We start from the raw sequence: 25,454 nt of genomic DNA, 5'->3' as shown, positions 1-25,454 counted from the left end.
AAGTAGCAGGTTAAAAAAAAAAAAATCACCTTTATTTATGCATGTCAAGCAAACGAGGCATTTTTAGAAACAGGAACAAAACTAAAAGGCAAGTCCGTTCTGAGAGACAGCGGTAATAAGAAATGATGGCTGGAAGCTGTCCAAATGGGGTGGAGGGAACTTGGGCTCCCTGCCAGGTAGGCAGGCTGAGAACCGGAAAACGCTTTCTGGTAACTCAGTGATCATTTGTATTCTAAATTTAAAACCCTGAATATCTGTAGACATATTTTGTTGCCAGGCATGGGGGGTGCAGACCTGAGTGGCTGGCCAGGATAACGGCTGCAGTGATACTAGTGATACCAGGATAACCTTCTAGTGTGGATCCAAGCTGTTCCCACCCTTTGATTCTCCAGTAAAATTCAGAGTGCTTCCAGTTCAGACGTAATACATTATCAAAAAAACATCGTGCAGATCATACCATATTAGGGATTATTTGTTATTCTATTGTGATGTATTGAATCCCACGTTGAAGGTGAACAAAAGTTCTACAGAAACATGGAAATCAAATGAAACAGCCTGAGCTTAGGATTCCACTTTCTCCCTGCAGTAACAGAGATCACAGCTGGATGTGGCAGAGCAGTCACTCACAGATTGCAGGCACATTTTAAATGCTTTGCTTAGCCAGATAGTTACAGCCTCCTTCCTCAGTCTTACACCGGTACTCTTCTCAGGGACCTCTTTTTGCTTTTTAAGCAACCTTGTCAGATTGTTCAGCGATATTTTTTCAGTGTGCCTTACAAGCTTCCGCATCAGCTTTATGTCCCCCGAGGAAGGCGTTTTTTTAGACGCCGAAACTAGGATCCTTGTTGGGGATTAAACATTCGAATAAAGGCTGATTTCTTTGGCTGACAGGATGCCTCCCTTGCCTCTTTTGCTGTACTGTTTGTATTTTGAGGCGAGGTGTTTCTTCTTTAAATGCTTTGCCTAGCCAGATAGATCCAGCCTCCTTTGGAGGGGCTTCTCCCTCCTCAGCCTTACACTGGTACCCTTCTCAGGGACCACCTCTGTCTGACTATCTGAGATGTGCCACAATGCCAATCAGGAGGATGCACTGAGCTTCCTTTCCACAGGAGTGGAGAAATCAAAGCAGTAACCGATTTCAGGTAAGACCAGACAAGCACAGAGGATCCTTATCAACATTGCGAAGCAGTCTACACTAGATCCCCAGACCTACAGAACTTCAGAAACAGATGTAGCCACCCCTAGGGATATGTGGTCTTCAGAAGATATCAATGCTCTAATACAGTACTCTCCCGAAATTCACGGGGGTTATGTTCTTGGAGTGACGGCGAATATTGGAAGTGGTACAAAAATGGCTAGTTTATCAAGCCCAGGAGCCCGTTCTCACAGTGGCCAATCCAGGCCCACTAGTACCTGGCCAAAACCCAAAGAGTAGCAAGATTCCATGCTACCGATCCAGGGCAAGCAGAGGCTTCCCCCCATGTCTTAATAACACACTACGGACTTTTCCTCCAGGAATTTGTCCAAACCTTTCTTAAAACCAGCTACTCTATCCGCTGTTACCACAACCTCTGGCATCGCGTTCCGGAACTTAACTATTCTCCTCCGAGTGAAAAAATATTTCCTCCTATCGCTTTTAAAAGTATTTCAAGTTTACTTAAAATTTCTTATACCACCCAATTAACCTTCTAGGCGGTGTACAAAATCATAAAAAGCAGTTTCATCGAGTGTCCCCTAGTCTTTGTAATTTTTGACGGAGTAGGTGTGGCTCTAGTCTCTCCTCACTCCTCACACCCCTACACACACACACACTTTTCTTTCTGCTAGCCGCTGGCTTACTAAGAAACACATTTGACTTAGAAGCTGTTGAACTGGCATACACTTCTCCCTCCGTATTCGCTGTTTCGATTATTCACGGTTTTTGGCTTGCTGGCTCCTCCCCCCCCCCCCACCCAATTACATCAGCTTGCATAGAGAAATCGCCGATTCTAAGCGTTTACAGAAAAAAATCGCCGATTCCCGGCACTTTCTTTGCCGTGTTTTGCCTCTCCTTCAGGAACAGGCCAGGCCTCCCACCATGTTATTCGCGGTTTCAGCATATTCACGATGGTTTTTAATAGAAAACAGCGAGCGACATATGAAAAAGTTTTTCTGTATTTGCGGTTCTATTAATCCCCTATCGCAGCGAATACGGAGGGAGAAGTGTATATGATTGCAGTCAACATCAGTCAGCACTGGTACAGAATCCATCATGGCCAGCTAAGTTGGTCAAGCTATTCTTATGCTCTCCCACAGCTTCGAATGTATTAGATTCCCCTCTCCTCCCAAAGGCAGGGGATGTGCATGCGACTGTGGGTTTGTGCTTGTGACTATGTCAGTCTCTAAACCCCCCCAGGGGAAGACGCAGAAAGAGCTAGTAGCCGTTTCTGGCCTTGTTTTCTCGTTTCACTTCCCAGTGAGAACTCTTTTGAAAAAAAACATAAAACACAAAAGCACTTCCTCCTTCGGGCAGAAACCAGCCTGAACTTGTCAGAGGGAAGTGCAGGCCCGGGTCTGATGCCTAGCACCTGGTGATGCCACCTCACTCGCATCATGCCAGGAGCTTCTCAGGGCCCGGTTACCATCTCTTCCTGCCTCAGCCTGCTCAGATTAATCATGGCCCCGCACGCAACACTGATGGAAAAGGAATCCAGCGATGACGTTCCAACCCACGGGTGCGGTGAACTTCAAGAATAGGCCAAATCAGTTCTCGTCTGCATCCTTGCCCGGAAGATAGCGTCCAGGCCTGGCTTTCCAATTCTTAGCACACGATATTGTGAAACACCTGAATCAGCCTCTCTGTCAGTACTTTTAAATCTGAACGTCTAAAAGTGCCAAGCCTTATCCCGGGCTTCTACTTGTGCTTTGGTTCAGGAGAATGCTTACTAGATGGTATTATACTCCTGAATGGTTACACAAAATGTTTCCAGGGGTGTTCGCAACCTGTTGGCGATGTGGGAAACATGTGGGATCTTTTTTTGCACATTTGGTGGGACTGTGTGGTTCTTGGTCCCTTTTAGATGGCTGTGGCGAGTACCTTGTCCACCTTGCTTGGAGATCCGGTAGAAGTGACTCCTCAGTCCTGCCTTCTGGGGCTCTATAATGAAAGAGAACATCTTTGGCAGACTAAATCGGTCCGTTGGGGGTCTCGCCGCTGCCAAATGTCTCATAGCAAATCATTGGAAAAATACCGTGGTTCCCTCTTTATCTGACTGGACCACTAGACTTTTGTCCATTGTGAGGATGAAGATGGCGGTGGCTACTCGTCGTCATAAGTTCCTGACCCGATCGGTAACCTGGATCAAAATAAGAGACTTATTGGATACTCTGTAGGGGTTCCTTAGCTAATTCTGCCTGGTTTGCTCATTGGATGGTGAGAGGGTTTCTGGGGGGAGGGTTTTGATGGGGGTATGGAGTTGGGGATATGTGTGCTGAGGGGGGACTGGGGTAGGGGGGGTTTCTGGGGTGCAATTAGTATGGTATATGAGCATTTTTCTTTTTTGAGCATTATTTGAAGTTGTTGGTTATGCTACTGATGTGATTGTATATTTTGAAAAATTGAAATAAAAATTGAAATAAAAGTGCCAAGCCTGCAGCTTCTGAAACCCCCCCCTAAAACAGCTCTAAATCATCTGAAATTCAATGGTCTCTTGGGCTTCTGAAAGCAGAGCATCTCCGCAGGCTATGGCTGCCTGCATCTCACCAGGCCCAAGTTTCAGATGCATGAAGAATTTGTCATGCCATTAACTGGCAAATGATTATGGCAGTTTCTATCAGGGCTTCTCACCCAGTCCTCAGGACATACCCAACCAGTTGGATTTTCGGGATATCACAAGAACATAAGAGTTGCTATACTCGGACAGACCGAAGGGCCATAAACCCACTATCCTGTTTCCAACATGGCCAATCCGGGTCACAAGTACCTGGCAAGATCCCAAAGAGTAAAAGTAGGAAAAAGTAGTGGATTTCCCCAAGCCATCTTAATAATGGCTTATGGACTTCTCTTAGGAAATTATCCAAACCGTTTTTTTGTTTTGTTTTTTTAAACCCTGCTAACCTAACCACTTTTACTATATTCTCCGGCGACAAATTCCAGAATTTAATTACTTGTTGAGTGTAGAAATATTTTCTCCAGTTTGTTTTAAATTTATTATTTAGTGGCTTCATCACAGGCCCCCCCTAGTCCTAGTATTTTTGGCAAGAGTAAACAAGCGATTCACATCTACTTGTTCCACTCCGTTCGGTATTTTATAGACCTCTATCATATCTCCCTTGAGCCCTAGCCTTTCCTCATACGGAAGTCATCCCATCTCTTTTGTCATTTCTGTCGCCCTTTTCTGTACCCTTTTTAATTCCGCTATATCTTTTTTTGAGGTGTGGTGACAAGAACAGCACACAGTATTCGAGGTGTGGCTGTACTATAAGGCGATGCAAAGGCATGGTAACATTTTCCATTCCTTTTCTGGCAATTCCTAACATTCTATAGCTGCCACGGGACACTGAGCTGAGGACTTCAACGGATCCTCAACGATGACGCCTACATTGTGTTCCCGGGCAATGACCCCAAACGTCCCTGTTGAAGACTGTAAGCTCTTGGGGACAGGAACACTGTCTCCAGGGGATACAGTGTTTATGAAGTAGCACCTCACAAACACTTATCAATTCTTCCCCAAATCTCCTTCATAGAAGCTTTAAAAAACCCAATTTGGTGCCAGAGAAGACAGGATTAACCCTTTAGAGAGCCCTTGGTGAAGGAGCGTATGGAGTCTTCATCATAATAGAAAAACATATTGAAACAGGGCCCAGTGTGGTTCTCACGTCAGAGGTAAACCAGAGGGCTTGATGTGCCACTCCTCAATTAGAGGAAACTGCATAGGGGTGGGGAAAACAGACTGATTTCTGGAGGCAGCCCTTGCATTAGCACATCCACAAAATATTTAAGCCCTAGGCGTTTGCCTAGTTTGTCTCTGCCCCGACAACAGACACCCATCACAAGAGAAGGCTGTAATTATTCAAGACTCGTTCAAAGGGGGGCACTTTACCACTCAAGCCCACCGGTCTTAGAGGCAACGCCACTCAATAAAGCCATTCTGCCTGCAAATTAAATTGGAAGAGATCTGTCGAACGGCTCTCCATAATCACAAAGCCCCTACTGTGGGGGACAGGAAGGGATGAAGCTGGGCCGAAGCGAACAGCATTGCTTGGGTAACCTACTACAACGGAGGGATTGTTTTGGGAGCCCTATTCACTGCTGCTAATCTCATTTCGGCGAGAAGGGGAGGCCAAGGGCAGACCGTCCTGCCTTCTGACCTCTGCCTCGCCAGTTGGAAACACTGAAGATCACCCAGGAAGAGCCAACCGTTGAGAAGGAAGGACAGTGGATAGCCTCTGTCTGCTGACTGGACACACACACATGCCATTGCCATAGGAAGTGCGTGTGTAGGCGTCCATCTTAAAGCTGAGGCTGCTTTTGTCCTGTGCAGCTCAGAAACAGCCATTTGATGTGAAATCACGCCTAATCACGCCTTCCTATACATTATGGTTAGTCGTGATTGTTTCAATAAGTATTTGATCTTTCCCTAGGGAAAAACAATTCCATACCAATATAGGATCCGACTACATCTGTATGTTGTCCTAAAAAATGTACCTTACAGCATGCAGGGATCTCAAAATCCTTCCTTGAGGGCCGCAATCCAGTCGGGTTTTCAGGATTTCCCCAATGAATATGCACGAGATCTATTTGCATGCATTGCTTTCAATGCATATTAGTTGGGGAAATCCTGAAAACCCGACTGGATTGCGGCCCTCAAGGAGGGACTTTGAGATCCCTGCATGCTGTAAGGTACATTGCTCTTGCGTCTACCACCCCTCAACCTCAAATTGTGTCCTCTGGTTTTACCATTTTCCTTTCTCTGGAAAAGATTTTGTTCCACATTAATACCTTCCATCAGACCCTGCTTCCAGTGTTCCAGAAGCAAGACTATGCATCCAATTCGTCTTCTGGGGGCTGTCCCAAGATGTGAAGGACTAGGGCACACAGCTTCCCCCCCTCCCCACCACTCACGCAGTAGATGAGGTTCAGAGACAACTAGCGTTCTTCCAAAAATGGAGCTGGGGGAAGGGGAGGGGAGGGCCACTTCCTCGTCGCTTCCCTATACTCCATGCGCTGGGCCTCAATCCATGCTCCCTCCCCATCTCTTTCTATACAAAGGTATTGTTAAAGAGTGATGGGGAGAAACGCCTACAGGGCTCCTGGCGTCAGCATTTGAGAGAAATGCATGTTTTATGCAGATAACTCACCCTTCTCCAAGTGAATTATAGCAGATCTGTTGTAAAAAAAAAAAATAAAAATCATCATTCCACGGAGCTTGCTTTGATAAGAGAACTGATCCAGATTATTAGATCTTAATTTCTTGTTTGAATTTTAGGCGAAATTTAAAACCTTTTATACACACAGAATATATGAAGGATTCTTCATCGTTTTGTGTATCTACCCATCCTTGTTCAGTTTGTCTTTGGTTTCATAGTGCTGTATTGTAAACGGCTTCGAACTGTTTAGGTGTACAGCGGTATAGAAATAAATTTCATTTTAAATCCCTGCTCGTACTTGACCCTCTCCCCAGCCCCAGCGTCTGACATTCCTGGCTAAGAGGAAGAACTCTGCCACGTCTGCCAGCGAACGCAGGTGCAAGGAGAGGGTGAGGTGGGCCCGCCTTGCGCTGGATCTCTCTGCAGCACGCAACAAAAGGACGGCGAGAGCAAGACACTCTACCCCCTACGATCAAGAGTCAAATAGTAAACAGATTGCGGAAGCCAGCGGGACCTTTATTGCCTGTTATCTGAAGTTAGGAGGGGAAGGGGGGGGGGTAGGAATTTCAGTGGGGTAGTTTCCTTTGGCCGAGTCTGGGTTATAAGAACCCAAACCTGGACTCTGATTGCTTAACCTCTGTTGTATCTGAAAATGCTGTGTTTGTTTGTATTGTTCTTTGCTTTGTTTCTTGAATAAAATGGTTTTTTTTTTGGTTGGTTGGTTGGTTTTAAAGGAGGGCGAGAATAATTCATGCCCCAGCACTAGGGCTTCCTGAAGCAGATCCTTCCCCATCAAACCTACCGTATATAACACGCCCAAACATATAAAGCATACACGCCTATAACATGCACCAAAAGTAAACTCGTAGAAACGTACGCATATGCACTGCTGGATTCGATTCATGGCATGCAAAACTCAACCCAAGTTGCGGGCGCAACATAACTGGGCACCGACAACCGATTACCGAAGATAATTGGCTCCAATTGGATTTGCTTTTGCAGCTGGCTGCGCACTGTTCGGTAAGACTCGGTGCCTAATTTTTATAGCGTGTATCTGGCAGGGGGGCACATTGGGGGCATTCCAAAACGTTAAGCAGAGATTTAAAGAATATGGTCTGAGCGTACCCAAGTTAGAACATAAGAGTAGCTAGTTCTCATGGTGGCCAATCCAGGTCCTTAGTATCTGGCCAAAACCCAAGGAGTAGCAACATTCCAGAATCCCAAAGAGTAACAAAAGATTCTAGAGCCCCAAAGAGTATCAAGATTCCAGGCAGAATCTCAAAGAATAGCAAGATTCCGGAACCCCAAATAGGAGCAACATTCCAGAATCCCAAAGAGTAACAAAAGATTCTAGAGCCCCAAAGAGTATCAAGATTCCAGGCAGAATCTCAAAGAATAGCAAGATTCCGGAACCCCAAATAGGAGCAACATTCCAGAATCCCAAAGAGTAACAAAAGATTCTAGAGCCCCAAAGAGTATCAAGATTTCAGGCAGAATCTCAAAGAATAGCAAGATTCCGGAACCCCAAATAGGAGCAACATTCCAGAATCCCAAAGAGTAACAAAAGATTCTAAAGCCCCAAAGAGTATCAAGATTCCAGGCAGAATCTCAAAGAATAGCAAGATTCCGGAACCCCAAATAGGAGCAACATTCCAGAATCCCAAAGAGTAACAAAAGATTCTAGAGCCCCAAAGAGTATCAAGATTCCAGGCAGAATCTCAAAGAATAGCAAGATTCCGGAACCCCAAATAGGAGCAACATTCCAGAATCCCAAAGAGTAACAAAAGATTCTAGAGCCCCAAAGAGTATCAAGATTCCAGGCAGAATCTCAAAGAATAGCAAGATTCCAGAACCCCAAAAAGAGTTGCAACATTCCATGCTACCGATCCAGGGCAAGCAGTGGCTTCCCCCATGTCTTTCTCAATAACAATATGAACTTTTCCTCCAGGAACTTGTCCAAACCTTTCTTAAAACCAGCTACGCTATCTGCTCTTACCACAACATCTGGCAACGCGTTCCAGAGCTTAACTATTCTCAGAGTGAAAAAATATGTCCTCCTATTGGTTTTAAAAGTGTTTCCCTGTAACTTCATCGAGTGCCCCCTAGTCTTTGTAATTTTTGACGGAGTGAAAAATCGATCCACTTGTACCCATTCTACTCCACTCCACTTTTGTAGGCTTCAAACCTACCTCCCCTCAGCCGTCTCTTTTCCAAGCTGAAGAGCCCTAACCATTTTAGTCTTTCCTCATACGAGAAGTTAGGTTTGATTTATTCACTTGATCTACCGCTTGGCACAAGGTTATTAAAAAGGCTTCCAGTACATACATTTAGACCTGGTTTTCCCAGGCATAAGACCGACACCTGAAAGTTCAGCGCGGAATCGTCACTAAGCACGCTTCTATAATGAGCGTGCCCCCTTTAGAGAACAGCGCTGCGTGAGGATTTTTTTCAGCGCCACTTACTGAATTTAGTCTATAAGGTGCAAATTGCACGTCTTTGTAAAAATAAAATCATAGAACCACTCACATGCAAATAACGCACGCTAATTTTTTCCAAAGCGCGCTAAGCTAGCCCTTTTAGCGCACGGTAAACACTAGCGCATCCATAGGCTATAATGGACATGTTAGCGTTTAGCTTAGCACGCACTATAATAGCTAGCTCGCCTTAGTAAAAAGACCCCTTAGTGCATCTTAGTAAAAATACATCGGTAAGGCGCAAGCCCAAGCATATGGGGGTAGGCAAGGTTTTTACTCATTTATTGTTCCACGATTATGGTATTGATATTGATTGTTTGTTTCTCTCCTTTTTTTGTATTTTGATAAAATTTTCAATAAATTTTCAAGAGTAAAAACACATAACATGACATATATGCGTAAAGTCACACTAATTAAAAGCACGAGTTCATTATTCATCCATCCCCTGTGTGCGGGGAGGGTCATTTTAGAAGGGGGTGCTTTATGTCTTTATAAATTACTATCTTAAGTGATGTAGCATGAATATCCTTGACTATGTTACAGTAAACACGCCCATTACCGTGTCTTTGAACCTATGAGGGGTCCTGAAAAGTTCTCAGCCCAACTAACTTCCTAAATTCTGAGCATTGATTTGGAGCTGAAAAGAGTGTAGTTTTATTTTGCAAAGTGCCGATTTGCAGAATCGTAATGCCACGTTTTGACACTGTTTCAGATCGTTGATTGAACCATGTCAACAAAAAGCGTGAAATTCCGAACCGTCAAGAAGTTCCTATTTCTGCAGAAGAAAACTCCAAAGGAAATCCATGAATGTATGATGCGAACATTGAGTGAGAAACGCCCATCATACTCCGCAGTGAAAAAGTAGCGTGCAAACTTTCAGCGTGGAGATTTTCAAGCTCACAGATGCAGCAAAGTCCGGGAGGCCTCAAACAGTGTCAACTCTTGAAATTGTTGACCATGCCCATGACCTGATTTTGCCACATCGACGGATATTGGCTAAAACAATTGCTGAGACACTACAGATATCCAAGGAACATGTTAGGTGTATAATCCACGAGCAGTGGAGTAGTCAGACACTGTCAGCCAAGGAGGTACTCAAATGTTTGAATGCAGACAAGAAACAACATTAAGTGGACACTTCCCAAGTTGATTTTGCAGCATTTTCAGCAAGCTGGAGCCAATTTTTGGGAACTAGTTACTGCCGATGAAACAGGTTTACACCACTATAATCCTAAGACAAAAAGTGTAGTTACTTACCTGTAACGTAGGTTCTCCGTGGACATATGTGGCTGACTCATCCTGCTTGTCCTAGGAGAACAAGAGTTCATGCAATGGTGGCATTCAGGTTCTCCAAGGCCAAGGAAATTCAAGATCCAAAAGTCAGTAGGAAAGGTCATGGCCACAGTGTTTTGGGATCAGGAAGATGTTATAATGACTGATATTTTTCAAGAGGCCAAACAGTTAATGCAGAATACTACTTTAACTTGCTGTGCTGATTAAAGGAGGCATTGAAAGAAGAAAAAAAAAAAGGAGAGGGAAGCTGCAGAAAGGAGTTTTCTTTTTGCAAGACAATGCACCTGCTCACAAGGCTGGCAAAACGATAGATATTTTAACGCAGTTGGGGTTTCAGTGCATAGAAAGTTTCAGGGCTCCACATCATTCCCTTCTTGGTTGGGCTGAGAATTATTTTAGCACCCCCACCCGTGCACGCTCTGCCCAAACTCCACTCATGTGCACGCCTACTGGAACAGTAGACCGCGTCATACCAAAGCGCGCTTTTCATGTGGTCGGTACTTTACAAAATACCTTTCCTTTGCATCTGCGACTACATGTGCCCAGAAATTACTGGTTGCCTCAGTAGGACGGGCAAATACGTGTCTATTTGGGGCTTTTTCAAAAAGCCGCCTAGGTGTCCTCACAAAATCTGCAGAAGTCATGGCCCGAAATGCACACAAGTGAGTAGATTATATTCCATGAACGTACTTTGCAATTCTATCCACGCTCCATCCAAACGAAACCCCCCCCCCCTCCCTTAATGTAAGTGGGTCAAGTGAAATTATGTAGGATAAGAAGATGCCATTTACACAAAAACTCCTTTGTAAAAAGACCCCACTAAAGAGATGCTGTAAAAGGCACGTGTGGGGCTGTCACTGGGGTGGAGCACTCCGAAGGGTAAGAGGAAAGTAGTAGGTGCAGGGCTGAGGATTTGAACTGTGTGGCCTTGCCTCAGAAATAGAGAACTAGCTCCGAGACACAGGTGCCACTCCTCCCATGTTTGACAGGGCGTGTGCTAAGCAGATCACGAGTCTCAGCACAACATTCATTACAAGTTCGGCCTTCACATCGTTCCCTCCAGTGCCGTCTACGATATCATTCTAACAACTCTGGGCCCAAACTGTACAGTCACAGCCATAGGACACATTTTAGTCTTACTCTTACCATCTAATTACAACAGGGCAAACAAACTCCTGGGATCTACCTACACTCACCTCCAGATAACAGCCGAGCTAGGGCTACCTGACCTCCAGGTCTGAGGCCTTCTCCTGCCTACTAGCCCTGTGAGGAAGCACAGATCTCGGGCCTTTCCTTGTAAATTTCATTGTGTCGAGCTTCACAGGCCTTCCAATGAAGGCCTGGTGATAATACAGTGGTGCCTCGCATAACGAACGCCTCGCACAACGAACGCTGCACACAACGAACTTCATGTCTTGATTCACACAACGAACTTCGTTTCACACAACGAACTTCACACAACGAACTTCGTTTCACACAACGAACTTCGTTTCACACAACGAACTTCGTTTCACACAACGAAGTCGCCCGAGCTGCCAATGTATTGCATCCTTCCGCGCAGGCACTGCAGGCAGTCGTTAGTCACTGCGCTTAACTGCCCTCTCTCACTGTATACAGTCGTCCTTTTAAGATAAACTCAATATTTTTTATATATCATGGCTTCTAAAAAAAGCAGGAAGGTGATTTCTGTTAAAATGAAACGGGAAATAATTAGAAGGAGTGAATGTGGGGTAAAACAGTGTGACCTCGTCAAAGAGTTTGGCCTCAGCAAGACCACCATTTTCACCATTTTGACAAATTTATCTTTTTTTATGTCATCTTAGCATATTTTATGCTGCAGAACGAATTATTTTTTTTAACATGTATTGTTATGGGAAAACGCGTTTCACATAACGAACTTTTCGCATAACAAACTTGCTCCTGGAACGAATTAAGTTCGTTGTGTGAGGCACCACTGTACTATAATTTCACGGGCTCTCTCTCCCTCCAACTGCCTTTTCACTTTCTCTCCTTGCCCCACCCTTTGCCGAATCAGCTCTTCTCCCGTCTCATTACTGGGTCAGAACAGTTCCCTACATGTTGGGTTACTCCCAACCTTCAATACGTAAGTCTTGGAGGAAACGGAGGCTTGAAGAATGGTGCAGAGAAGGAAAGCAACGACGGGCATGACAGGAAATCTAGGCGGAGAGCGAGGAAGGCAGGGGAAACAAAGTGAAAGGAAAACAGGTGACTAGAGAGGAGGATCAGGAGAGGGTAGACGTGGACAGACATTTTAGAAGAGAGTCCTAAAATTAAAGCAGAGGCGGGCAAATTGGGAGTAAAACGAGGGAATATTTTTCTTAGCAGGACTGCTTGTGTGCCACTGCTTCCCAACATAGGGGGCAGGCACACGGGATCTCTAGGGGCAGACAAGCAAAAAGGAAAAGGCAGAAAACCAAGTAGGGCCTGTGGGATGACACTAGGCCACGAAAAGGAAGCTTAGGTCACCTGTGAGACCATGAGAGAACTTGAGAGTGAGAGAGTCTTTCTTGTAAACTATGGGATTAAACGAATGGCGGTTCTTAAAACGCGAGGGCCAGATTTTCCTTTCGGTGCTGCTCTGGTCCAGCCTGGTTACGAGCCATAAGCACGTCACTAAGGGCTCTTTTTACATTTTAGCACGCGGCTAGAACTAACGCCAGCTCCCATGCTGGCGTTAAGATCTAACGCGCGCTATTTCACCCGTTAACCCTTTCAGGACCAAGGGACCTATTTGTCCCATAACTTTAAAATCCTATAAATTTTGATTGGGATAGTCTACAGTTCTAAATTTGATATGTACGGATTCCATAGGATACTGCCTTTATGTAAACAAACTGGTTCCGACATTCATTTATTAGCGTCGTTGCCAGATTGACGAGAAGATTCACTTGCCACACTGTCCTTAAGCCAGAAGTGTGATTTAAAAAAAAATAATAATGATATTTCACAAAAAAAAATCAATTTTTTGGCATCTGCAAGCCCTTTTTACCATAAAAATGTTGTCAAAACCACAAAAATTGGCCTACGATCCTTATGGTCCTGAAAGGGTTAAGGCCCTAACGCGGCTTAGTAAAAGGAGCCCTAAATTGTGAACGTTTAAATGAGCAAGCACCAACTTATCCCGTAGAGCCCGAAGTGCTCTCCTGAACTTTTGACACTGGAATGCTGGGGGGGGGGGGAGTTGGGAGAGGGCGGGGGGGGGGGGGGGTAGTAGTGGTCTGTTTTTGAGTCTTTATGGTCTGCGCGAAGAACAACGCGATAGACTTTCTTATCACTTGTGGGTTTTTTTTCTTTGTTTTGTGTTAAAATAATAACAAATATATATATATTTTTTTTAAAATGAGCAAGCCCTCTTCTTCCAATCTCTTGGAAACGCCACCCCTGCCCGTCTTTCAAACTGTGCTAGAGGTTTTCCGTGCGGGCCAGCGCAGTAAATGCTTCGATGCTCGAATTCTTACGAGCGTCGGAATGCTTACCTTCCTGGAACGCTCTTCCGAATCATCAACGAAGAGCGCTTGCTGGACAGATGTAAAAGTACATCTAAAATGCTTTTTTTCTAGCGAAGCCTTTGACCTTTAAGCTCTTCAAGCCAGGATCTCAGCTGCTTATTCGAGTTTTCGCTTCTCCGCAGAGTCGCTGCCCCTCCTGTGTTTACCTCTTATCTATTTCTTCATTCCTCCTCTTATTTCCTCTTTACCTTTGCTTTTTCTCTGCTTAGCCATCCTGATGTCTTTTCCCCTTTACTGTTTTCCTTTCTTATCCTTTTCCTCTCCCTTTGGGCACTGTAAGTCCTGCACGTCTTTTGTAAGTCTATCAGTTGGTTCCCCTTGAATTTAACTATGTGAATCGCTTAGAAATTTGATTAAGCGATCGATCAAATTTTAAATAAAAAACTTGAAACTTCCTTCTTCTTAGCTCTTTCTGGGCAGAGCTTTGGGTTCTGGCCCAGAAAGAGCTAAGGAGGAGGAAAATTGAAATGAAATCGGTAATTCGAAGAGAGAGTAAGGGTTGGGCAGACTCGACGGACCATTCGAGTCTTTATCTGCCGTCATAAATTTATTCTGGGCTCCTTTGACTAGCGTTTTTAGCGCACGCTACGCGGCTAGAACTAATGCCAGCTCCATGCTGGCGTTAAGGCCTAGTGCACGGGGGGCAATTCTGCATGCGCTATTCCACGCGTTAATGCCCCAAAGCACCTATTTCACTACGTCATAAATTTACTATGTTACATTGTATCAAGCTTCCCCAAAGATCTTACAAGAGACGTAAACGGGATGAAATTAAGTTTGGAGGGTAGAATGTCGACTACGCATACTAGGATCGGAGCATCCGTGATATCCGAGGCTGGCGTAGAATTATGGAAGGCCTTGCCTGGTATCCTGCGGTTTTGTATGGGGAGGATGAATGTTAGGAAAATGCAGAAAACTCAATTATTTGCCAAAGTATATTCCAGTTGATAATCGCCTTTTAGAATTTTTCCGACATCAATGTATGATTTAAAGCTCGCTTGTATTTCTGAATTGATTGAATTTGCGCTCTGTCCCTATTATAACAGGGACGATTAACGATGTTGTTTAGACGTGTCTATGTTATGTGTGATAATCGGAGGGAAAACAAGATTTTTATGTATGTGATATGGAAACCGCATAGTTGTATGCGGTATATACCGTATTTGCCGGCGTATAAGACGACTTTTCAGTACCTTAAAATCCTCCCCAAAGTCGGGGGTCGTCTTATACGCCGGGTACTGTTTACGTGCCGGTCCGCAGAAAATTCCTGCCGGTCCGCACAGGACCGGCGAGATGGACCCGTTAAATTTTCTGCCCCGATGGTGTTGGCAGAAATCTTCTGTTCCTCCCAGCCTCGGGCGATCAAGACAGGCGGTCATTTCCCTCTGTGAGTCTCGCCTATGCGGAAACAGGAAGTTGAAACAAAATAGGCGGGACTCGGAGAGGGAAGGTCCCGACGTTTGCAGCCTGTCTTGATCGCTGCCCCTGCTGAGTCGCCGAAGAGGGCCGCGGGGAAAGTGCAGGCAGAGAGAAGATGGTCAGCGTGCGCGGGGAGGTCAGCGTGTCGATTGGGGCCATCAGCAGCGTTTGTGCTGAGTCTGCCCACGTGCAGGATGCGGCGGGTAGGGGCCTCCGACTCATCTTGGGCGGCTGGGCCTGCGGTGCAAAGCTGTTTTTGCCGGCTTGGGGGGGGGGTCGCGAATCGGAAGAAGGGGTAGTCTTATACGGCGAGTATATAACAAACTCTATATTTTAACTGTAAAAGTTGGGGGGTCGTCTTATACGCCCAGTCGTCTTATACGCCGGCAAATACGGTATATATTTTTTAATAAATAAATATACACAGAGGATCTCAAATCAGAAAATAATGGTATCTATTGAAGAACGAAGGCCAGTATTGGGCAGGCTTCCACGGTCTGTGTCCTTATATGGCCATTGGGTTGAGGATGGCTTCGATGGTTTAGATGGGCTGGAGTGAGCTTTGACGGATGGAACCTAAGCACAGAACCGGGCAGAGCTTTGGGTTCTGGCCCAGAAAGAGCTAAAAAAGGAGGAAAATTTAAATTAAATCAGTTACTATGTTTCCTTGCCGGCCTACACTAAAAACCTCTAGCACAGCTTGATTTAAAATAAAAAAAAAAAATAAAAGGGGAGGGGGGGGGTTCTTCTGCATGATTAAATGGGCAGATTCCTGGAGTGATGTGCATTCTCCTGGGGGGGGGGGGGGGGGGGGGTCACAATTTCATGTCATGATTCCTTGCAATCGGCACCGAGGTCTCACCAGCCCCTGAAGAGGAAGAACCCGGAATCTGGCTCAGATTTTAAGTTTCAATCTCTTGACAGCCTGTGGTTAAACATGCCCTCCCCCCCCCCAAACACAGGGGCTTTCTGAAAATGAAATCTGAATGAGATGTACGAGGTTATTACAGCATTTAAAAAAAAAAAGTCCAGTAGGAATTCACCTAGATGAAGCAAGCCAGGGCATCCAGCTTTTCCCTTGTGTAAATAATCTCGTTATTTGGGTAATTTACCAGCACAGAATTAAATGAAGGCTGTGTGCCACCTCGCTCTTCCTTTGTTTATATACTCAATCAATTTTCTATACCATTCTTCCAGGGGAGCACAAAACGGTTTACATGAATCTATTCAGGTACGCAAGCATTTTACCCTGTCCGTCCCAGAGGTCTCACACTCTATCTAATGTACCTGGGGCAATGGGGGGATTAAGTGACTTGCCCAGGGTCACAAGGAGCAGCGTGGGATTTGAACCCACAACCTCAGGATGCTGAGGCTGTAGCTTTAACCACTGCGCCACTCTAGAAATCAAAATGTAGTAAAAGTGAGCCAAGTATAGGACAATCAAGCTATTGTGACATCACTGGTGAGGTTGGCTCTTATTGGTGGAATGAGGCATTATGATGTCACAATACCAGCTCTGGTGATCAGAGGCTGAAACTCTTCACACTATTTATTTGTTCAATTTTCTATACAATTCTCCCAGGGAAGCTCAGAATTTATTCAGACACTCAAACATTTTTTCCCTGTCTGTCCCGGTGGGCTCACAGTTTATCTAATGTACCTGGGGGAGAATGGGGGGCCAAGTGGCCCGCTCAGGGTCACAGGGGACAATGTGGGCCTGGACCCACAACCACAAGGTGCTATAATCCCTGCAACACACTCTCAGACATCGTATGTTATGAAATAGCAAGGCAGCCATTGTCTGACAGAGATGGCAGACACAATTACCGGTAGCAAAGCATGGTAATAAATGACAAAGTATGACACTGGTGAGACATAGCATGGCTAACAAAGTGAGACACGATTTGGTAAAAGTGGTTAGGCAAACGTGGAAGACATTGAGTGGCAAACATGGTATGAGAGATTTTGGCGTGGCAGACATAGTATGGCAAACACAGTGTTTGGAAAAGTATAGTCTGGTGCATTAGGACAAAGATCGTGAGCGATGTGACAAGGTGTGGAAGAACCTTGAGAGGGAAAACATGGTATGTTCTAGGGCGGGGGGGGGGGGGGGGGGGTAGGCAACTCCGGTCCTCGAGGGCCGGAATCCAGTCGGGTTTTTCAAGATTTCCCCAATGAATATGCATTGAAAGCAGTGCCCGCAAATAGATCTCATGCATATTCATTGGGGAAATCCTGAAAACACGACTGGATTCCGGCCCTCGAGGACCGGAGTTGCCCACCCCTGGTCTAAGGTTACCATATGGCTCCAGAAAAAAAGAGGACAGATAGAGACATCTGGGCTTTACTTCTGTTGAAAAAAATGGAAGTAAAACCCAAATGTCTCCTTTTTCTGGAGCCATATGGTAACGCCTAGTATGATCTGGCATGGCATTCGAGACTTGAGGGTCTACTAATCATTTCTATAGCGCTGGCAGATGCATGCAGAAGTGTATATTGCATTAACCTATGTTAAGAGACAATCCGGGCTTGACAGAGCTTACAGTCTAATCAGCAAATGAATACTGGCTAGAGCTGGGGACCAGGCTAGCCCCTAAGCATTAATATTCAGCGGCCATCTCATGATGGATATTAGTACTTAGCCGGCTAAGTGATATTTTACCATCCAGGAGCCGTTCCTGTTACAAACGTAGTCTAGCAAATATTCAGATCCTGCAGAAACCCAAAGATCCTTTTCAAAGGACTCATACAGAAGACATTATAGTATCTGAGCTTTCCAGGGAAGCCATGTGCTTAGAAACATTTTTAAAAATGCCAAACTGGGATCAGAGCAATGGTCCATCGTGCCCAGACCAGGTCACTATGAAGTAGATCCTAATGGAGATTGCCCCAAAGTCTAGTATGGTCATCCTCAGGTCTACCTGGCTCCAGATTTGCCTGAGAAGGTGGATCCAGTTCAGGTTTTACCTCACTGCATGCAGAGACTTGAGTGAGAAAATATTGCCTCCTGGTTGTTTTAAAGCAGGGGTCTCAAAGTCCCTCCTTGAGGGCCGCAATCCAGTCGGGTTTTCAGGATTTCCCCAATGAATATGCATGAGATCTATGTGCATGCACTGCTTTCAGTGCATATTCATTGGGGAAACCCAGAAAACCCGACTGGATTGCGGCCCTCAAGGAGGGACTTTGAGTCTAGTCTTTGTAAACTCAGAAGGAGGACCTAGGAGAAGCTAAGCTCATCCGTGGCGATATTTCGCAGGTCCTTTAAAAAGGCATCACCTAGCCCACCAAAAACCCCAGCTCTAACTCGATAATCGCCTTCTAGAATTTTTCTGACCTCAATGTATGATTTAAAGCTCGCTTGTACTTCTGAATGGATTGAATTTTTGCTCTATCCCAATTATAACAGGGACGATCAACGATGTTGTCTTGACGTGTCTATGTTATGTGCGATAATTGGAGGGAAACAAGATTTTGTGTATGTGATGTGGAAACCGCATAGCTGTATGCGGTGTATAATTGTTTTCATAAAAAAATAAACCAAAAGGCATTCTTAAGCAAAGAGAGAAATGTTTTGCCAGCCGTGTTAGTCCGCTCTTAAAGATAATACGTAAAAATAAACAGAAAGCAACCTGGAAAGTGCATTATAGGGCCATGCTGTCTTCAGATTATTCAGGAAACAACAGGCTGCTTTGTGATTTAAAAAAAAAAAAAAACACCCAAAGGGGTGTTGGTGTAGGGCAGTGCGACCGAAAAGAACGATGACTTGCAGAGACAAGCCTGGAGTTTGTTACCAGGGCTGGATGGGAAACTCTAGCAGCCTTTCTAGGTTAGGTCACATACGAAGGCACATCAAAGCCTTTCGCAGGCCACAAGCCACTGCTTCTGCCTCTCTCACACACAGAGCTACAGTCCAGAAATTGCACAAGCAACAGGAGGTGACGTCTTTTTCTGTCCTGAAACTTTTTTTTTTTTCCATTCCGGAGCATCTTTAAAACTATCAGCCCCTTTCTCATTCTGCAGGTCTGGCAGACCGATTAGAAATGCCCCCACCCCACTATCTAAAACAGGGGTCTCAAAGTCCCTCCTCGAGGGCTGCAATCCAGTGGGGTTTTCAGGATTTCCCCAATGAATATGCATGAGATCTATGTGCATGCACTGCTTTCAATGCATATTCATTGGGGAAATCCTGAAAACCCGACTGGATTGCGGCCCTCAAGGAGGGACTTTGAGATCCCTGATCTAAAAGAAGGAAGAGAGAGTGGGTTAATCACCCACCGTAGGGTTAGAGGTAGGGCTTGAGCCAGTGGTTCTTGGGAGGGGGAGGGGGCTCTTTTGGAACAAACTCGTTTGGTCACTGGTTAAGTTCCCTCGTCGTCTGTCTGGCCACCTGCTAACTCAGCCTTGATTCTTGCCATTACAGATCTGAATGGCTTCTGTCTCCCCCAACCCCCCACCCCCACCCCAATCTGCACCCACCTTTACAAAATCCAGCAGAATGATATCATCACAAAAGCCACGGGAATGAGACCCCTCTCGGTTACCAGATTTTAACAAAACGGAAAACAGTCTGAAAACAAGAAGACAAGGTCCGACCCGCCAACTGAAGAATGAAGTTCTCAGATCAGGCCCTAAACACCTGGGGTGTCTTCAGATGACCTTGAAACCCTCCGCCACCTCTGAAGACACAGGCCTCGTTCCTCCGGAAGGTTCAGCCCGCTACTGGCCCTCTCCTGCTTTTGTCTACTCTGTGTCCAGGAGGAACCCAGAGCCCCGGCTGTATAATTTAAAAGAAAGAATACCTCGACTTTCTCACCCCCCTCAAGAACAGTGATTTCCGCTGCTGAATTTAATCTTCTCTGCAATCCATAACATTAAACAAACAGTGCCTTGAAACAAGCCAATTTCCAGAGCGAATGCATCTTCCCATCAGACTGCAGCCCAGACTCTATCTGGGCAGGGGGGGGGTGATCCTTCCCCCTTGAAAGATCATGACCGGGTTACAAAGTCCAAGCTTGCAAAGTTCTTCTGCAAAGTTCTCCCCCCCCCCCCCCCCCCCCCCCACATTTCCAACAGCGTAAAGCCCTCGCTGTATCACTTACCCCCTTTACTCCCACTTCAGGGTAGGTGAAATCCCCACGGCAAGAAGGCTCCTTGTAGTTTCGTGACGAGGTGTGGTTCCAAACTGTGAATAAGGAAATTCTTCTGCCTCGCCACTCTTTTATTCCGATTGCAGTGCCTCTCTGGCTGTTCAGACAGCACCCACCCTGGAGAAATGAGGCATTGCACAGTAGCTCTTTCAGACACCTTAACCCTTGCGTGGCTGTTACACCAGACACTGCCCCTTTTGGCGTCACAGAAAGGGGGGGGGGAATCTTCCTTGCCCAGCAAAAGAAGCGTGAGGCCTGCTCCCCACATTCAAACTGCATTCTCAGCATGAGCTGTGAATTTGGCAGCCTGGCTGGGCTAGAGTATAAGGTATCTGCCTACATTGTAAGCTCTTTTAGTCAGGGACTTCTTACACCTGAAGTCTAATAATGATATAAACTGCCTTGAACATGGCATGCACATCACTTATGCAAACTGCCTTGAACATCCTTAAGAAAGGTAGGAGAATATCCCCTATTTCTTATTATTCGTTATTACATGGCAGCCTGTTTCTTCCCCAACACAAAAACTAATTTTTTTGGGGGGGAGACCTAATATAAATACGAACTCATGCAAATGGATGAAGATTGATAAAGATTTCCAAAACAGACCTAGAACACTGCTTCTTAGCTCTCTCCAAGAGGCACACCTTGCTTTTCAGGATCACCACAATTAATTTGCATATAAAGAGGCTCTGCAAACTCATGCATATTCATTGTGAGAATCCTGAAAACCTGGCTGGCTAGGTGTGCCTCCAGGAGAGAGTGGGAAGCACAAGTCAATCATTTAAAAAAAATCCACCTACTATTTATACCAGTGGTCTCAAACTCGTGGCCCGCCAGGTCCTATTTTGAGGCCCTCGGTATGTTTATCATCATCACAAAAGTAAAATAAAAAGTTTCTTGATCTCTGTAGCTATAAATTACAATATTACTATTAAGACTTAGCCAAAAGGAAAGATTTATCAACTATGAAGAGTTTTTACCTCATGCGAAATTGTCATTTCTTTAATGAGACATTAACTATTTTTTCTGAGGCCCTCCAAGTACCTAAAAATCCAAAATGTGGCCCTGCGAAGGGTTGGAGTTGGAGACCACTGATTTATACTGTATTAAAAACAAGCATTGTATCATTGCATAAAATTAATTTGGATACCCCATGGTCAATCTGAACTAGACCCACTAAACCAGGCTTACCCAAGCCAGGTTTTCAGGAGATCCCTATTGAATCCATATAGGAAAGATCTCTCTCATGCATATTCATAAGGGATCTCCTGGAAACCTAGTCTGCCCAGGGCCCTCGACAACTGAACTTGGACAAGCCTGATCTTAACCTTTGGTCTTCACTTCCAGTCCTTGAAGGCCACTAATAGGCCAGGTTTATAGACTATCCCTAATGAATATGCATGAGAGAGATTTACATGCCTGGTACTTCTATTGTATGCAACTCTTTCATTCATATTTATCAGGAATGTCCTAAAAACCTGGCCTGTTGGTGACCTTCAAGGACCGGGAGTGAAGAGCAAGTGGCTAGGCTTTCTGTCGAAACTGGTTCAACTTGTCCTCGCTGACTTAACGCCTTCCACTACCTCTCTTCTTGCCCTGAAGAGGAAGCAACCTTGCAAATAGAACACCTAAATCACAGCCCACGGCAGGAAGTGACAATCAAGCAGTTGGGGCAGTTATGTTGCAGCCACCACGAAAATAGCCCTAAAATCTTCCCAGGCAAATACCCTCTCTTGGGGTTAGTGCAGCATTTCTCAACCCAAGGAGTAAAACAGATTTGATGGCACCTGCTGTGGATTGCGATCGGGGAGGGCAATTGTCGGGGAGCATTGGACGGGTCACCTACCATTCAGTGCATGCAATTGTCATGCGCGCATTTGACGGGTCACCGTGAGTGTTTACGTTTTGATATTTTTCTCTCTGGTTTTAGTTATCACGCACACGGCCTTCAATCTTTTTTTTTTTACCTTTTGTGATCTGTTTCCTGCTACGGTGGATCCACCATGGTCTGTAGCTGCACTGGGGACATTCTTTTCACCTGAAAGTTCTGGATTGCGGCTATTAGCCTCTGTGACATGCAGCCAGGAGGGATGGGCATTTGTTTGAAAAGGCATTTTGCATGTTGTTTCATGGCATTTTTATCCTGAAAAGGCAGGACCCCCCCCCCCCCCCCCCCACCGTTTTATGTTTTTCCTGTAACTAGTGTATGCTGTTTGGACGCAGTGGTCACCATTCACACAAGAGTGAGCTCTATTTATGACATTGCCCCCCAAACAAAATGAAAACTTCTGTTAATGACACAGGAAAAGAAACATTTATGGACCACATAACTCCAGCAGCCAGTTTGCATTTCTCAACTCCTGCCGTGCATCAGGAATAATGGTTTCCTTATTGAGAATTTGTCTAGAGGTGCCAGAATAAGGGTTGCCCTGTAAACGTTGACTTAGGGAAAGAAATTGTTGTTCTGAGCTAGTTTACATCTTCTGTCCTGACCTGAGCAAGAACAAGAGGGCATTCGGAAAAGTTGCAAGGGGACAGATTCATAACGAATGCTAGGAAGTTCTTCTTTACCCAACGTGTGGTGGACACCTGGAATGCGCTTCCAGAGGACATAATAGGACAGAGTACGGTACTGGGGTTCAAGAAAGGATTGGACAATTTCCTGCTGGAAAAGGGGATAGAGGGGTATAGATAGAGGATTACTGCACAGGTCCTGGACCTGTTGGGCCGCCGCGTGAGCGGACTGCTGGGCACGATGGACCTCGGGTCTGACCCAGCGGAGGCATTGCTTATGTTCTTATGTTCTGGCCTTCAAAAGCTAGTCAAAAACATATTAATTAGCCCAATAAAATGAAATTGCTGACCTGCTTTTAGTGATCTGTAACCTGTAACTAAAATCATCTGTAGTACCTGAAAATTGGAGGGTGGCCAATGTTACGCCGATTTTTTTTAAAGGGCTCCAGGGGAGATCTGGGAAATTACAGACCGGTAAGCCTGACTTCAGTGTCGGGCAAAATGGTAGAAACAATTATAAAAAATAAAACTGTGGAACACATAGACATACATGATTTAATGAGACGGAGTCAGCATGGGTTCAGCCAAGGGAGATGTTGCCTCGCCAATTTGCTTGACTTCTTTGAAGTCATGTGAATAAACATGTGGATAAAGGTGAGCCGGTTGATATAGTGTATCTAGATTTTCAGAAAGCTTTTGATAAAGTTCCTCACAAGAGACTCCTGAGAAAATGAAAGTGGCATGGGATAGGTGGCAAAGTTCAGTTGTGAATAAGGAATTGGTTATCAGATAGAAGACAGAGGGTAGGGTTACATGGTCATTTTTCTCAATGGAGGAGAGTAAACAGTGGAGTGCCGCAGGGGTCTGTACTGGGACCGGTGCTGTTTAACTTATTTATAAATGATCTGGAAATTGGAACAATTGAGATGATTAAATTTGCAGATGACACTGAACTGTTCAAAGTTGTTAAAACGCATGCGGATTGTGAAAAATTGCAGGCGGACCTTAGGAAATTGGAAGACTGGGCGTCCAAATGGCAGATGCAAAGTGATGCACATTGGGAAGAATAACCTGAATCACAGTTACCGGACGCTAGGGTTGTGGATTAGCGCCCCAAAAGGATCTGGGTGTCTTCGTAGACAATATGATGAAACCTCCCACCCCATGTGTGGTGGCGGCCAAAAAAGCAAACAGGATGCTAGGAATTATTAAGAAAGGGATGGTTAACAAGACTAAGAATGTTATAATGCCCCTGTATCGCTCCATGGTGCGACCTCATCTGGAGTATTGCGTTCAATTCTGGTCTCCTTATCTCAAGAAAGATATAGTGGTGCTAGAAAAGGTTCAAAGAAAAGCGACCAAGATGGTAAAGGGGATGGAACTCCCCTCGTATGGCGGTTGAGGGAAGATATGATTGAAGTCTACAAAATCCTGAGTGGAGTAGAACAGGTACAAGTGGATCGATTTTTCACTCCGTCAAAAATTACAAAGACTAGGGGACGCTCGATGAAGTTACAGGGAAATACTTTTAAAACCAATTTAAGGAAATATTTTTTCAATCAGAGAATAGTTAAATTCTGGAACATGCTGCCAGAGGTTGTGGTAAGAGCGGATAGCGTAGCTGGTTTTAAGAAAGGTTTGGATAAGTTCCTGGAGGAAAAGTCCATAGTCTTTTATTGAGAAAGACATGGGGGAAGCCACTGCTTGCCTTGGATCAGTAGCATGGAATATTGCTACTCCTTGGGTTTTGACCAGGTACTAGTGACCTGGATTGGCCACCGTGAGAACGGGCTGCTGGGCTTGATGGATCATTGGTCTGACCCAGTAAAGCTATTCTTAAGGTGTCATTTTTTTTTTTTTTTTTTAATGGGGGGAAAGGTTATTTATATTTCTAACCCAAAACAAAGGTTTGGGGTGAGCAACCTGTAAGCAAAAGCAGTTATCCTACAGACTAGCTAAGCCATGCAGATCTCTTTGAACCCTCATAGAACCATCAGCTTTTCGTATATGTGGTGCCAGTCCGCAAAGAACTTCAGAGCAAGCGGCGTGCCTACATCAGTGTGTCTCAAACTGTGTGCCATGGCACAGTGGTGCGCCCCCAAAGAAATTCCCAGCGTGCCACGAGAGATTCCAGAATTTTACTTTCTTAAAAAAAATTCCATTCATAAGTATACACACTTATGCGAACGTCTTGTCAATGTTATGCGCGTCTATGAGCGTAAGGATACAATCGCCCAGACAAGCATCATTCTTTGACGTGATTGGTCCTTGAAAACTAATGGCAAGTCATTTTACTTTGAATGCGTCAGTTATCCTAACTTGAGCAACAAAGGGTGACAGGTCAAAAGCGCGCAAGACAATGGCGCGCAGACAACTCAACGCTAAGACAATGGCGCTCACAGACAATTGCGCTAAAGACAATTGCGCGCCACTATATCTCCACGCAAGACAATTGAGCGCAGCGAGAACTCAGCGCCAGACAATTTAGCGCAAGATAACTCAGCGCAATGACAATTCAGCGCATTCAGCGCGCCACTAGAGGCCATCAAGGCTTTGTTACCGTTTGGATCTTCTTATCTTTGCGAACTTGGATTTTCAGCTCTGACGGAAATTAAATCGAAAAAAAGAGAGCTACAGACGGCGAATGACAAAATGCGCGTTTGCTTATTGACTATGGAGCCGCGTTTTGAATTAATTTGCCCTCAAAAACAAGCTCATCTATCGCA

General features: G+C 45.1%; 1 protein-coding gene across 1 annotated transcript in view; it reads right to left on the bottom strand.

Annotated features, from left to right (window-relative positions):
- CDC42SE1 (CDC42 small effector 1) overlaps window positions 1-20,311 on the bottom strand; it is a 53,247-nt gene extending 32,936 nt beyond the window's left edge. Inside the window, exon 1 of the mRNA XM_033924146.1 lies at window positions 20,164-20,311. The gene's annotated coding sequence lies outside the window, so the exon portion shown is untranslated. The remainder of the gene's footprint in view (window positions 1-20,163) is intronic.
- Between the last annotated feature and the right edge of the window lie 5,143 nt (window positions 20,312-25,454).

This window comes from Geotrypetes seraphini, chromosome 16 (genome assembly GCF_902459505.1).
Source record: "Geotrypetes seraphini chromosome 16, aGeoSer1.1, whole genome shotgun sequence".
Taxonomy (NCBI): Eukaryota; Metazoa; Chordata; class Amphibia; order Gymnophiona; family Dermophiidae; genus Geotrypetes; species Geotrypetes seraphini.
This window is presented reverse-complemented; position numbering and strand designations above follow the sequence as displayed.